The sequence below is a fragment of the Nothoprocta perdicaria genome, unplaced genomic scaffold (assembly GCF_003342845.1).
Source record: "Nothoprocta perdicaria isolate Ctin4 unplaced genomic scaffold, notPer1 scaffold_0, whole genome shotgun sequence".
NCBI lineage: Eukaryota > Metazoa > Chordata > Aves > Tinamiformes > Tinamidae > Nothoprocta > Nothoprocta perdicaria.
In genome coordinates, this window is record NW_020454092.1 from 8,517,520 (window position 1) to 8,529,578 (window position 12,059).

General features: G+C 44.2%; 1 protein-coding gene across 2 annotated transcripts in view; it reads left to right on the forward strand.

The window, feature by feature from the left end:
- Positions 1–12,059, forward strand: part of RALB (RAS like proto-oncogene B) — a 41,628-nt gene that overhangs the window by 15,330 nt on the left and 14,239 nt on the right. The window contains exon 1 of one of the 2 annotated variants that reach the window (XM_026053995.1): positions 5,090–5,134. The exons of the other annotated variant lie outside the window; for it this stretch is intronic. The gene's annotated coding sequence lies outside the window, so the exon portion shown is untranslated. Of the gene's footprint in view, positions 1–5,089; positions 5,135–12,059 lie in introns of those variants that run through there. 2 annotated transcript variants of the gene reach the window in all.

Genomic DNA, 12,059 nt, shown 5'->3' on the forward strand with positions numbered 1-12,059 from the left:
AATACAAATAAATAAATAAATAGATGTGCTCAAGAGTTCTTTTCTCCTTCTGCTGTGCATAATTGTTACTGTGAATGCTAAATATAACATCCTGTGCAATCTCATACTATTATACTTAACTCGTATATCCTGGGTCTTAGTAATCGTTTCAATTTTTAATATAGTGTGGCTTTTTATGCCTATTCAGAAATAAATCACAACGAAATCACAAAATCTGAGGGGGTTGATGARATGCTTGAGCTGTGTTCTTGCCTCATCTGATGTAGTCCATACTTCTCTTCTGGCCAGAGGACACCCCAAACTAGCACAATTCCTCCTGAGTTTTCACTCTCTGTTTCTTTTGACAGGTCCTAAATATGTGCTACAAGTAACTGAGAAAAATAAAAGATAAYACAGAAGCCAGCATGTAGTCTGTATGAGTTGCAATGCATGCTGAATTTTATAATATTTTTCTTAATCCTCCAGTGTACAGCATATTGTTCTCTTACCCACTTAAACATGAAACTAAAAGCAGGTGCTATTTTGGATTGCACTGGGTTACTAAGCACAAGGAATGTCTTTTTCTGCGGGCCAAGAAGCTGTGTAAACCACCCCATGAATGTTCAGCTCAATATTGAAGATCTTCTCATGTGCAGCAGTATTGCCACATTACTCCAATATGTTCTTAACAAGTTAGATAACTGAGAACAAAATAATGTCACAGCAATGTGATACTTACGCTAGCATATTCTCAGCCACAAAAACCTTTATATAAACTTCAACGGATTGAACAAATTSCTACAGGTTCCTTACAAGAGCCACTTGAGGCACTTCTTTAAGGCTTTTCTCTCTGTTTTGAGGCAAAGCAGCTAATGAATAATGCAGTGTTATATTGTGTAAGGATAGGGAGTCAAGGATCTTTAGCAAAGTGAAGCTGAAGAAGAATTTCGGTAGACAAGTATGTGGCCATTTATTTCAACATTAAAAGTACTGCATAGAGTGCTGGGATTTCGGGTAGAAATCTCCCATTTAAATCAGACCTTCTCTAATTTGACATAGCATAGTGGGCAGCCTAGTCCAAAGTGATGTCCAAAGTAAAGCCTAACTTTACCAAGTCATAACTTGGGAAAAGATATGGGTTGGGAAAAACAATTGTACTGCCAGGTAAAACACTGCAGGGGCTTTAAGTCTCCCARATGTTTGCAATGGATGTTGAAATTAGACATTGAAAAGGAAAAAAATGCAGTAATAGTAATGAAGCTTGTAAACCAAATATGAAGGATTTTTCCTTTATAAAAAGATATTCTGTGTTTCTGTGTTAGAAAGTCATTATTTATTTCATTCTAAGTTAGATCAACTTAATCAGAGACTGCAGATGGAAGTATATAGTTCTTTAAAAATACATTATCTATTGGCACATCTTTCTGAAGAATTGATTTTGTCTTGCTAAGAACACTGGTTGCTGTCATAGCCAGTAACTTGCAGTATTAAACTCCAATTTTTATGCAATTGACTCAAGTATAATATGACAGTAACATTCAGCAGTATCCGTAGGACACAAAAGGCAGCTTCCCCTCTATGTGTAACTGTCTTTGCCTTAGTTAATGCACCCTTCGGCCGCGCACTGCAGGCAACGTGGGCCAGCTGGAGGGAGCCCAAGGAAGAGACAGAAACAGGCGATTARGTGACATGACCTAGGAGGGACAACTTAAAAAACAGGTGCTATTTTGAAGGCAGACAAGAAGTCTGAGGAGTGACAAGTTAATGAATTTTGGATAATTAACTGCTTGATGCCAAAAGAAACTAAAATTGGATTGCTCTTCCCAGKATGAACTCAGCTATAAGTAATAGGCTAAACTGCAGTCAGTAACATTTAAGGCAAATACTGTTGAAGTTTTTCTTGTGGTAAAACAATCAAATATTTTAAATAAATTGTTATGAAGACACTACACAATCTTTATTGCATTAAACACATGCATGCCAAAAATGATATATGTATAACTGATYTTGCTTGTGGGGCAGAGAATAAGACTATGTGACCTCTTGTTTTTCCTTAGTCCTTTTTTTTTTTCCTGTTAATTTTAGGATATAATGATATTTCTAACAAATTCTATTAGAGCTCCATGATCAGGCCCTTTATCTYGCATGCTGTTGATAACACACTGATCAGAAATGTAACAGTTATAAAACTGGAATGTGAAATGCCTTACCCACATGCCAGTAAAAATCTCCCACTTAAAAACTACCTTGTGATCTTTCTTTTTCCTGCCAAGTTCCCTGCATCAGAAACTGATTTGTTACTGGACTTTCTTTTCCAAGTAGTGACTTACTGATATGTGTAACAAAAATGAGGCACATTTTGTAGTCAGAAGACTAGAGATTTCTACTAGCAAAAGCCACAATTGTATTTCTTTTGCTACTGCCTGTTTCTGATATTTAGTTTACTCCTTTATTTATTTATTTTCAAATCATGAAATTCACACATCATTACAAGGTCAGGCTTGTTCTCTTAAGTATATAAATGAACTATATCCTGCAGTTACTAGGTTACCATGCCCAAAGTGAAAACAATCTTTGGCTGTATTATTTTTATTTTCGAGCAAGCTCTGCTTGGGCACACACTGTGTACACGTACCTCTGCTGACAAGTTATCTAAGCACAGATTAACACCGGCAGCTGAATTCAGCGCATGCAAGAAACAATATTTTGAGAACCAAAGGGGTACCGTGGTGTGTTAGCTAATACAAAATGTTATTTTCTCTGTTTTGCCCAGTCTGCCGCCKTGTTGTCTCTCTAGTTCCGACCCACTGCTTTGTCCTGGGCAGGTGCTGCGGAACTCTGGCCACGTGTAACTTCACGTATAACCCCTCAGCAAGGCCCAAAACCTCTGCTGGTTTAACCCGCTCTCGTGTTACTTTCCCAGTCTTGGAGCTGGAGATGTGACTACTGTTGCGCTCCCTTCTTTTCTCCACTCAATTCCGATTTCTTGGCGGTCGTGACCGGCAGTGCAGTTTACACCATTCCCGTCTCRGTCTCCTGGAAGCTGAGGCAGGAGCTGTGCAGCAGGTCCCTGTCCCGCAGCTGAGGTGCGCAGGCTCCCGCACAGGACAGAATCGGTTCCTTATTTCTTCTTTTGGCACGGATTGCAAATGACACCAGTGAGTCTGCAAAGGGCGACTTCCTCGGTACCGCGGATGCTCTTGCTCCTGCAGTGCACGGTGCTCCCTCCAAACCCTTCAGCACTTACTTCACCTTTCCTTTCACCACTAAGGTTGCTGTCGCTTACCCCTGCTGGAACAGGGAGTTCCCTCTGCCCATCATTTGCAACCTGTTGGGCCTYGTAGTGCCTCAAATACGTTTTTTATTCTGAGTTGTGCTCTTTGCCTGAAACAACAGCCGGGATCTATGCCCTAATTCCTTTTAAAACTTCATTTTTTTTTTCCCTTGGTTGTTTCAACAATTAAAGCACTGACCAGACCTATGCACCTGGTTTTATATCTTTCTCATTATTTTCTAGARCTCTTTTGGGTAACCCATGTATCAGCTAACCATTTCTCTGCAATACCTTCCTATAGAGTGCCCTGCTCTATTCCTTAGTCCAAACCAAACCATGACATGAAAGAGTTGTTACTCCTCAAGCTATTTTTTCCATCTCCTGTCTGTAAATCAGTGAGAACAAATTAAGTGTAATATAGATGATAATGCAAAGGAGATTTTCCTCCCCTAATTATTCTATAGAAATTTTCTCTCCAATGTACTGAAGCAAAAATATATCTGTATCATATGTTACCTATGGTAACCATGGAGACTCCAGCAGGCAACACACACAACGATTCAAAATGTGGCATCAGACAAATGTTCTTTGCCATGGATGGATTGCTATGGATTTTTTCCCTTACAGAAGCAAGATACATGTGCTTAATTTCTTAACCTTTTTGCAAGGGGGGGAAGGTAACTGTCAACACTGTGGTATGGGCAGCAGATGAGTGTTATATTCTGTTTAAGACCATCCATCTTCTCATCATCTTGGTGACTTGATCTCATAGGTATGATGTGCTGAGAATGTTTAACTTCCATGAATAGTCTCCTTTGAACAATTAGTCCCAGCATACTGAAAGACAGTGAGGGCGACACCTAATCACTGATTAAAAAGCAAACACTCCCAAATAATATTTGACTTTTTTTTAGGGCATGGACAATGGCAAGGGCATGGGCAGCACAAAATATCTATAAAACAAGTCATGCGTAATCCCAGAAATACTAAGATTTTGGTGATTTTTCCTAAGTATTATCTATTAAAAAAAAAAAAAAAAAAAGCTTCTTTTACATTCAGTAATATTTTTTCCTCTGTTTATCCTGTCTCTGCATGGCATCAAGTGGCCAGTGACTCTCAATCTGACAGCTTCTGCTGCAGGACGAGTACCTTTATTTTCATTCCTGTCCTTTTTTCTCGTTCTCTCCTACTGTCTCTGTACATATTTTCCCCCAGCGCTCCTGCACCCTTTCCTCCAGACTCCGGTTTCCCGGGCCCTTCTGCAGAGCCGCGCTGCTTTCCGCACTGCCTTGGCGCCGGGGGCTGCTCCTTGCGCCCTCGCATTCCCAAGGGGCTGGCCCCAGCCCTGCATGGACAGACTGAAGCTCCTTCCCTTCCGCCCCTAGGCGGCTGCCACGGTGAAGGCGGGAGCCGCAGCCGGTCCSTTGCCGCTGCCCTCCCAGCCAAGGCGACGCCGCCGTCCCGGGCGACACTCGGCGTTTCCCCGAGGCGGGCGCTAACAGGCGGGCTGCTGTTCATACAGGAGGCGGCATTTTGCCCTCTGCCCTCATCTCCGAGCCAAGGTGGGGAATTAGACCCGGCCAGACACTTGAATCGGGAGAAGCCGTTTAACGACAGCCACCCGCCCTCCCCCAGTCACTAGGGCGACCGCGGCCACCTCAGCACCAACGGCCRCTCCCGCCGCGGCGCCCCATTGGCCGCGCGGGGCCACGTGACGGGGCGGGCGGCGGCGGGCGCGCTCCCGCGGGGCGCGGCGAGGGCGGAAGTGCGCGGGGGGTGGAGGGGAGCGACACCCCCATGAGGGCGCGGGCGGCGGCTCCCGGTTCAAGCGGAGCGGGGAGCGCGGCCGCCGCCGCGCAGCGGGACGGGCTCGGCGCTCAGGTGAGCGGCGGTCGAGCGGGCGGCCGGCGGTGCTGCCCTTGGTGAGACCGCACCGGGGCGGCTGGAGCCGGGCGCGGGTCGGGGCGCCGCGGGGCCGCTGCCCCTCGGGCCTGTGCGGGAGGCGGCGGGGCCGGCCCGGAGCTGCCCGCCCGGCCGCGGGACAGCGGCCCGGCTCGGTGCTCGGGCACGGGCTGCGGCCGGCCTCGGCCCCTGCGGGCTGTTCCGGAGGTGGAAATGGAGCCGGGGCTGCGCCCTGKCCGGCCGGCCTTGCCGTGAGCGCCCGCAGCCACGCGGGCAGCGCCGGTTTGCTGCAGCGCCGGGYGCCCTGGCCTGGCCCCTGCCCCTCCCGCGAGGCGGAGGGAAGTGCCCGTCAAGGCAGGAACGTCCTTGGGGGCTTTGGGCTTCTTGTCCTCGGTCTGTTGGCTCCTTTAAGGGTCTGTGTGTTTTCTTTTTTTTTTTTTTTCCTGGTTCCCCCTTCTCATCTCCTGATCCTGAAGTTCCCAAGCTGAGGGAAGGGGCTCACGGGTGCAGAGCAGACTCGTGGGATGTCTTGCATGTGACTTCCTTGGTGGAAGTAACTTAAAAAAAAAAAAAAAAGGCAACAATACAGTCTTGACAATAGAGTTGTTGCAGCTTATTCGCTTGTAGCAGAGTTGTCAAAATAGCCTTATCTACTCTCCTAATAGCTTCTGGCCTCTGAGCACTGAACTCTTCATTTAGGATCGGGTGATGCAAACCCCTTACCGTTAGGGTTTTGCATTCACTCCCTGTGCTAAGATGTTCATGGAAGCTCTCTGAAAGCTTTTCTATTCCCTAAATAGTAGCTTACTGTGCTAGAGCTTAGTAAATTTTTTTTACATCTCTTGAATTGAGCCAACTTGATTGCTTTGTATGTGAAGCATGCATGGAGAGAAGTGAAGCTGACCTATTTTCACTAGTCTTATGTACATGCTAGCAAAAGAATGCCTAGTTTGAAGATTTAACTGGAATGCTCTGCAAAAAAATCCCTTCTGAAAGCTTAATTTGACTGGACAATATTCCTTTTTGGCTACCCTTTAAAAGTCTCGGGCTTGTCTCTRATTGTCAGTGCAGTGGTACTGAGGATCTGGTTGGAAGTAGTTGAGACATTATGATCAAGTTGGGGCAATGATGACTGAGCACTGACTAGTGCCTCCTGTTCTATTCAGTATGATATAAAGGCTCTGTTATCTAATGCCTCTTTTAGGATTGAAGTTCTCTGCAGGTGAAGCCCTGCTAATTAAGCAGCAAATACACTGCTATAGCACCAAATGCTGTGTAAAACAGCCTATTTCTGAGTCGGGAGTTCTGCTTGAACTCAAGTCGAGAGGACTGGCCTGCGAATAGAGCACATGTGGCCATACAAGGTAGCAGAACAAGCCCTAACATCATCTTTAAGTATCTGTACCATTGTCTTAGTCTGATCTTGTCTTTCTCCTTTGTAAAATCTTTTCACTTTCTTGTCAGTGAAGGCTTGTGCTGTAATAAGGAATTACCAAGTTAWCTTTTCACTGGGTTCAGACTTGACTAAGTGAATTGCTTCCTGATAAATAATAAATTTAGCTTAATTAATGGATCTTCAGAATGGAGATACTGAAGGAGCCTGTTCCTCACAGCAGCTGTGGAGCTAGTGAGCACTCTTGGGGATGCAAGTGCCTAGTGGTATTAGGACTAGTCAACAGTTTGAGGGCAGTTGGCTGTTTGTGCCTGGAGGAAGGAGCCTGAAGCRACACAGGATGGGAGCAGCATCCTTTGGGGGGCTGTGCAGAAGGCAGTGGTTGGGCTGGTGGTGGAAGCAGGTGAACGGGGGTCTGATGTGTTTGCTGCTTCCTGCATGTTGCTGTATTCATACATGGAGTAAACTTTGCATGACTGATTTATGAAAGCTCCTGACTCCCTATAGTCAGCTAGGTTCAACAGGAACCCTAGGAACTGCATTCTCCAACTCTAACTTGACCCAGAGTCCTGCAGTCCAGCAGAACTTCAGTTCTTAGGTTTTCTTGAGGTTCTTGTCTGTCTGCTGCTCTGTAGCATCATCAGGTAGGGATGACACAATTCTCTTGCTTGTTCCTAGCTCTTGGATGGAGCAAGGAGGTTAGCAGGCAGTCTTAAATGTTTACACTTTCTCTGGTGGTTGTATGATACAATCGATATCCAGCCCTTCATAAGAGGTTATAGAACAGATATTAAACTGTTACTGGTTGCCAGGGAGCAATTGCTTTTTATGTGGTTTCTTTTGGCCTGCTGAACAGGGCTAAATAACTTTCTTCAATGCCTGCCCCAGAAATATCAAGTTGTCATGTCACTTGAGCAAGTTAAGTTTATATTCTTCTCACTTTGTCTCTTTTATGTTCTTTCAAATACTGCTTTAATAATATTAGAGGATCTGTTTTGTCTCTTGTTCTTGAAATATGAAAATGAGTGCTTTCCAAGACCTGTCAAAATGAAAGTCATGAAGTCATGTAATCTGAGACTGTTATTTAGTCTGCTGTGTAAGTAGCTGCTTGAGTCTTTTCACAGTGACAGGGTGCTTGCTTAGAGCAGTTGCTCTCAGCTGTTTTACATGGACCTTTAGCCCACAGCCTTTCTAAGGGTTGCAGAAGTGGTTAAGAAGGGGCTGAATGGTTGTCAGTTATCAGAATATGAAAATAATGGGAATGCAGATCCTTTTAACAAGCTTTGCTAGCTTGCAAGTCCTGGGATTATAAGCACATTTTAAGCCCCAAGTCTGTCAGCTGTAACCTCATGGATGGGTGTATTGCTGTCAGATGATGTGATTTGTGTTGAGTGTTTCAGGCCACTAAAGGTACAACTGAACTGGAGTTTAGTATATTCCTCTTAAATTTAAGCTGTGGCAAAACTAATCTGAAGTTGAATTGCAGGGTTGGAAAGCAAAATAAACATGCTGAAATATCTAGAGTTGTCACTTTTTTTTCCTAGGTCTTCATGGATCTTTGAGTAGAAAACAGATCACTTTCCAGAAGCCTGTTGGAGGACCAGATATCATCCCAACTGTGGGCAGGACTTCTGTTCATACAAAAGGCCAAAGAGTGTTTCAGATTTAAATGTAATATTGAGGTCAAAGGCTTTGTGAGCTAGTGGCTTAAATCACAGAGCTTCATTCCTGCTTGAGTGCTAGGTTTATTACAGGATGACAAAGTTCTACTCAAAACATGACAAAGCATTTCAGGTATCTCCTATTCTGAATTTCTGAAGAAGTCCAAAGTCTGGATTGCGTGTTGAAGACTAAGTATATGGCCTTCTGTAAGGAACTGTTTCAAGATGAGTGCTTTGATGAGCACTTGTTATTGTTCATTAGAGAGCAGGAGCTTAACTGTGGTGTGTTTTCAGATTGTTCTGACTGAATCAGCTCCAGTTGTCTCAGTTAACCAGAGTTAAGCTTTGTCATTGGGGAAGCTGCTCCTGTTTTTTTTGTTTGTTTGTTTTTGTTTGCTCTAAGATTCCATTTTTGGTGGGTAAGCAATTCCTGTTAGTGTGGACATCAAGAAGTCTGACTCTTGTAGCAGCCTTCCATTTTCATCTATAACAGCCTTAAAAACTTAAGGCCCTGTAGCCTTGTTTATGTACTTGAAACCATTGAGATGTTGCTTGTCCATTCCAGTATGTTACATTGTTTTTTGATAGTTAAGCACAATTTAGATTATAAATCTTTGTTAAAAAAAATCAAATGAGATTATAAGGCCTCTTGTCCTGTCCCTGCATGCGCCCATGAAGAGTCTTGCTCTGTCCTTGTGGTCTCCAGTATTTATACTCTTTAATAAGGTCCCCCTGAGCCTTCTCTCCTTCAAGCTGAATTGCAGCTCTCTKGGTCTCATATGGGAGATGCTCCGCTCCCTTAGCCGGCCTTGTGGCCCCTTGCGGGGCTTGCTCCAGTGTGTCCACGTCTCTTGTCTAGTTCTCTGATGTGCTTYTGCCAGTGCTTAGTGCTGAGGAAGGATGTCCTCTCTTGGCTTGCTGGCAATGCCCTTCCTGCTGCAGCCCAAGGGATCTCGGGCTGCCATTGCCTCAAGGGTGCATTGGTCAGGACCCCCCAGGTCCTCTTCTGCACAAGTTACGCACTGGGAATTGAGCAGCTGAAAAGTGTTGCTGGCTGGGCTATTCTTCCCCAGATGCAGAATTTGGCAGTCCCCTTCATGAACTTCATGAGGTTCTTGCTGGTTAACTCAGCTTGTCATGGTGCTGTGTGCCTGACTGAAGAAGCCTGATGCAGCTTAGTGACTCATGCATCTGACCTGTTAAGTTAGATGCTTAACATAGTCTGTAAAACTGCTTGTGCTAAAGGGATGCAATTCCTGTAGGGAGATGTGACTCTAGCTCAAACTCATGGAGGAGAGACTGAATACCTACCTACCTGCCTCCATCAAACACAAGCAGATCTGTGAGAGTGGCTTATGCCACCACAAGTGAAGATGGAAGCCTGACCTCCCAAGCTCAGTTTGGGACTGAAGGATGCTTGACAGGCAAATGCCTCCTGGTTCAAGACTGATTCTGCTGCTAGTACCTAATCAAACTAGATGGAGCTGGGACTTGCTGTCTACCCCAGGAGGTCAGTGACCAAGGAAACTTAGTTAGCATGGTCTAGCTAGATGAATCCTGTGGGGGAACAGGGTTAGCAGTTGGTTGCCTTTTTGTCAGCAGTATCTTCTGCCTCACTGCAAGACTAACTGGCTAGCTCTGACAGCTAGGTGAGAAAAACAGGATGAGGGGTGGAAATTTGACACCTCATGAGAGCTGAAGAACTAAATACTGAACTTGCACAGTATGCTCATGCCTGAATATTTAAACACTAGAGTAAATTCCCTGAATTCTTATTATTCACTGAATATTCATTGAATACAACATTCACTGAATTTTTATTTGCTAGATTGCTAGTGACAACTTCCTTGTGAGTTGCAGAGTTGCACATTACCGCTGAAGTAAGGACAAACCCTTGCTGTAAGCTCATGCTTATGCAGGATTTGAAGATTTTTTTTTTTTTTTGAGCTCCATTGTGCTGTTTTGAGCACTGTGTCAGCTGGGAATTTGACTTGTCTGAGGCATTTATTACATTTCCAAGGATTTGATTAAAATCAGCATGAGGTTAATGACTGAAGCATGGCACTGTCTCAGTGCTTTTGCAGAYTGATCTGTGTTGTGCTTAAAAGATGAGGAGGTTTGTACCCAGAAGAGCTTTCAGAGGGAARCATCATTGATATAACACTTCTCAAATGAATGGGAGTTATGGCTTGTACTTAAATTGTTTAAAAACGGCCTGAATTTATCTGGAATGAGCCTCACTGGCTAGCAYGAGAATTGCTGTCTTAATGCACTTTAAGTGATTAGGCAATTCCACAGCACTACTGATAACTTCAGTACCCAACTTGCTACTAGTCCTGCTAGTTAAGGAAGGGAAGGAGGCCCTTAAGTGCATGACAGGACGGTGTGATAACATGGTAGAGTTGTGGGGTTATGGCCACTGAGTAGAGTAGGGTCCAGGGAGAGTAGCAAAGTCTAAAAGGGCAGGTATATAAACATTAAAACTGGCTTCTGCAGCTGCTGTGTCCCTCTGCAGTGCTGYGCTTCTTTCCAAATCAATATGAAAGGTCTCAGCATTTTGTAAAAATCTTACAAAATAGAGCTACAGTTGCTGCAAAACTGCTCTGGACTTGCAAGGAAATCTTTCACTTTGTCTAGGTAAGAACACAAAAGTAAACTCAAAGCACTAGTTAGAGAATGCTCTTTTAGAGCCAAATTATCTTACAAAGGCCTTCTCTGGGGCAGCATCCTTGTTAAGAGGACTGGGGCAGCCCTATGGAAGCTGAACTTTTCACATTTACAAGAGTTTCTGCTTTCAGATGTGATGTTATGGGGACCAAACTCCTTGGGTATAAATCAGGAGGCCTGATTCTAGGTTTTCTCCCTTGTGTTGTCTTCTGCTCACATGTTCACTGGTGTTGCTGGTGCTGTATTTAGGACAGAAATTCTAGCTTCCAAATCGTGATAACCTGCTGGAGGCCCAGAGCATCTAGTTAGACCTCTCTGCCCTGGCTYCGAGGTCAGGGTTGTGTTCTGACTTTCTAGCAGCATGAACACCATCAATGTTACGGTTAACTTGCTAACGTGGCAGCTTTATCATGTTCTTCTGTAGAAAGCTGCTATAGGCTGGAGTTCTGGCAGTTCTCATACTATTGCTTTCTTTTTTTTCCTGATTCACATGTGTAAAGAATCTTGTGTATAATCTGTAGGGAATGTTGCTGATAACTTATTTCCTCCTCTTCTGAGGAGGTTTGAATAGAGATGACTTATGTACCCCTTATAGGGGTACAGTGCTCTGCAGATGACTCTTCTGCGTCATCCTAAAAGGAATTCCCTCCTGGATAGGATGGGTCAGTAGATCAAAYGGAGCAGCGGTGGAGATGACCGCTTGTTTTTCTTGCAGATATTTCTACTGCTTTGTATCTRTCTGTCATACGTTGGTTAGCTTGTATAAAAGCATGAGAATAATGATGTTTGTCTGTTTAGAACCTCTTACACAGATGACTAGCAAATTGCAGTTTTACAAAGGCATTAATGTACAATAAAATTGCTGCCTTTCTGCGTAATGGGCTCAGATTTGAGATTTGTTGTGTTCTCTTAATGCAAGAATCAACTCCRTGTGGTAGCATAGTTGAAGCTGGTAAAGAACTGAAAAGGCTTTTGTTCAGGCCTCTTAGTCCCTCTAATTGAGGCTGCCTTCTATGATTTCTCTCTCTGTTGGCTGAATAGTCTTCATATTTATAAAGACCAAGAAGTACCCACCAGGCGCCACTCCACTGAGCTGGGGAGTGGATATGCCTATCTAAACACTTTCTGTGCCTCTGGCAAAAAAAAAAAAAAAAAAAAAATTCATTAGTAGTCCTATATAGTT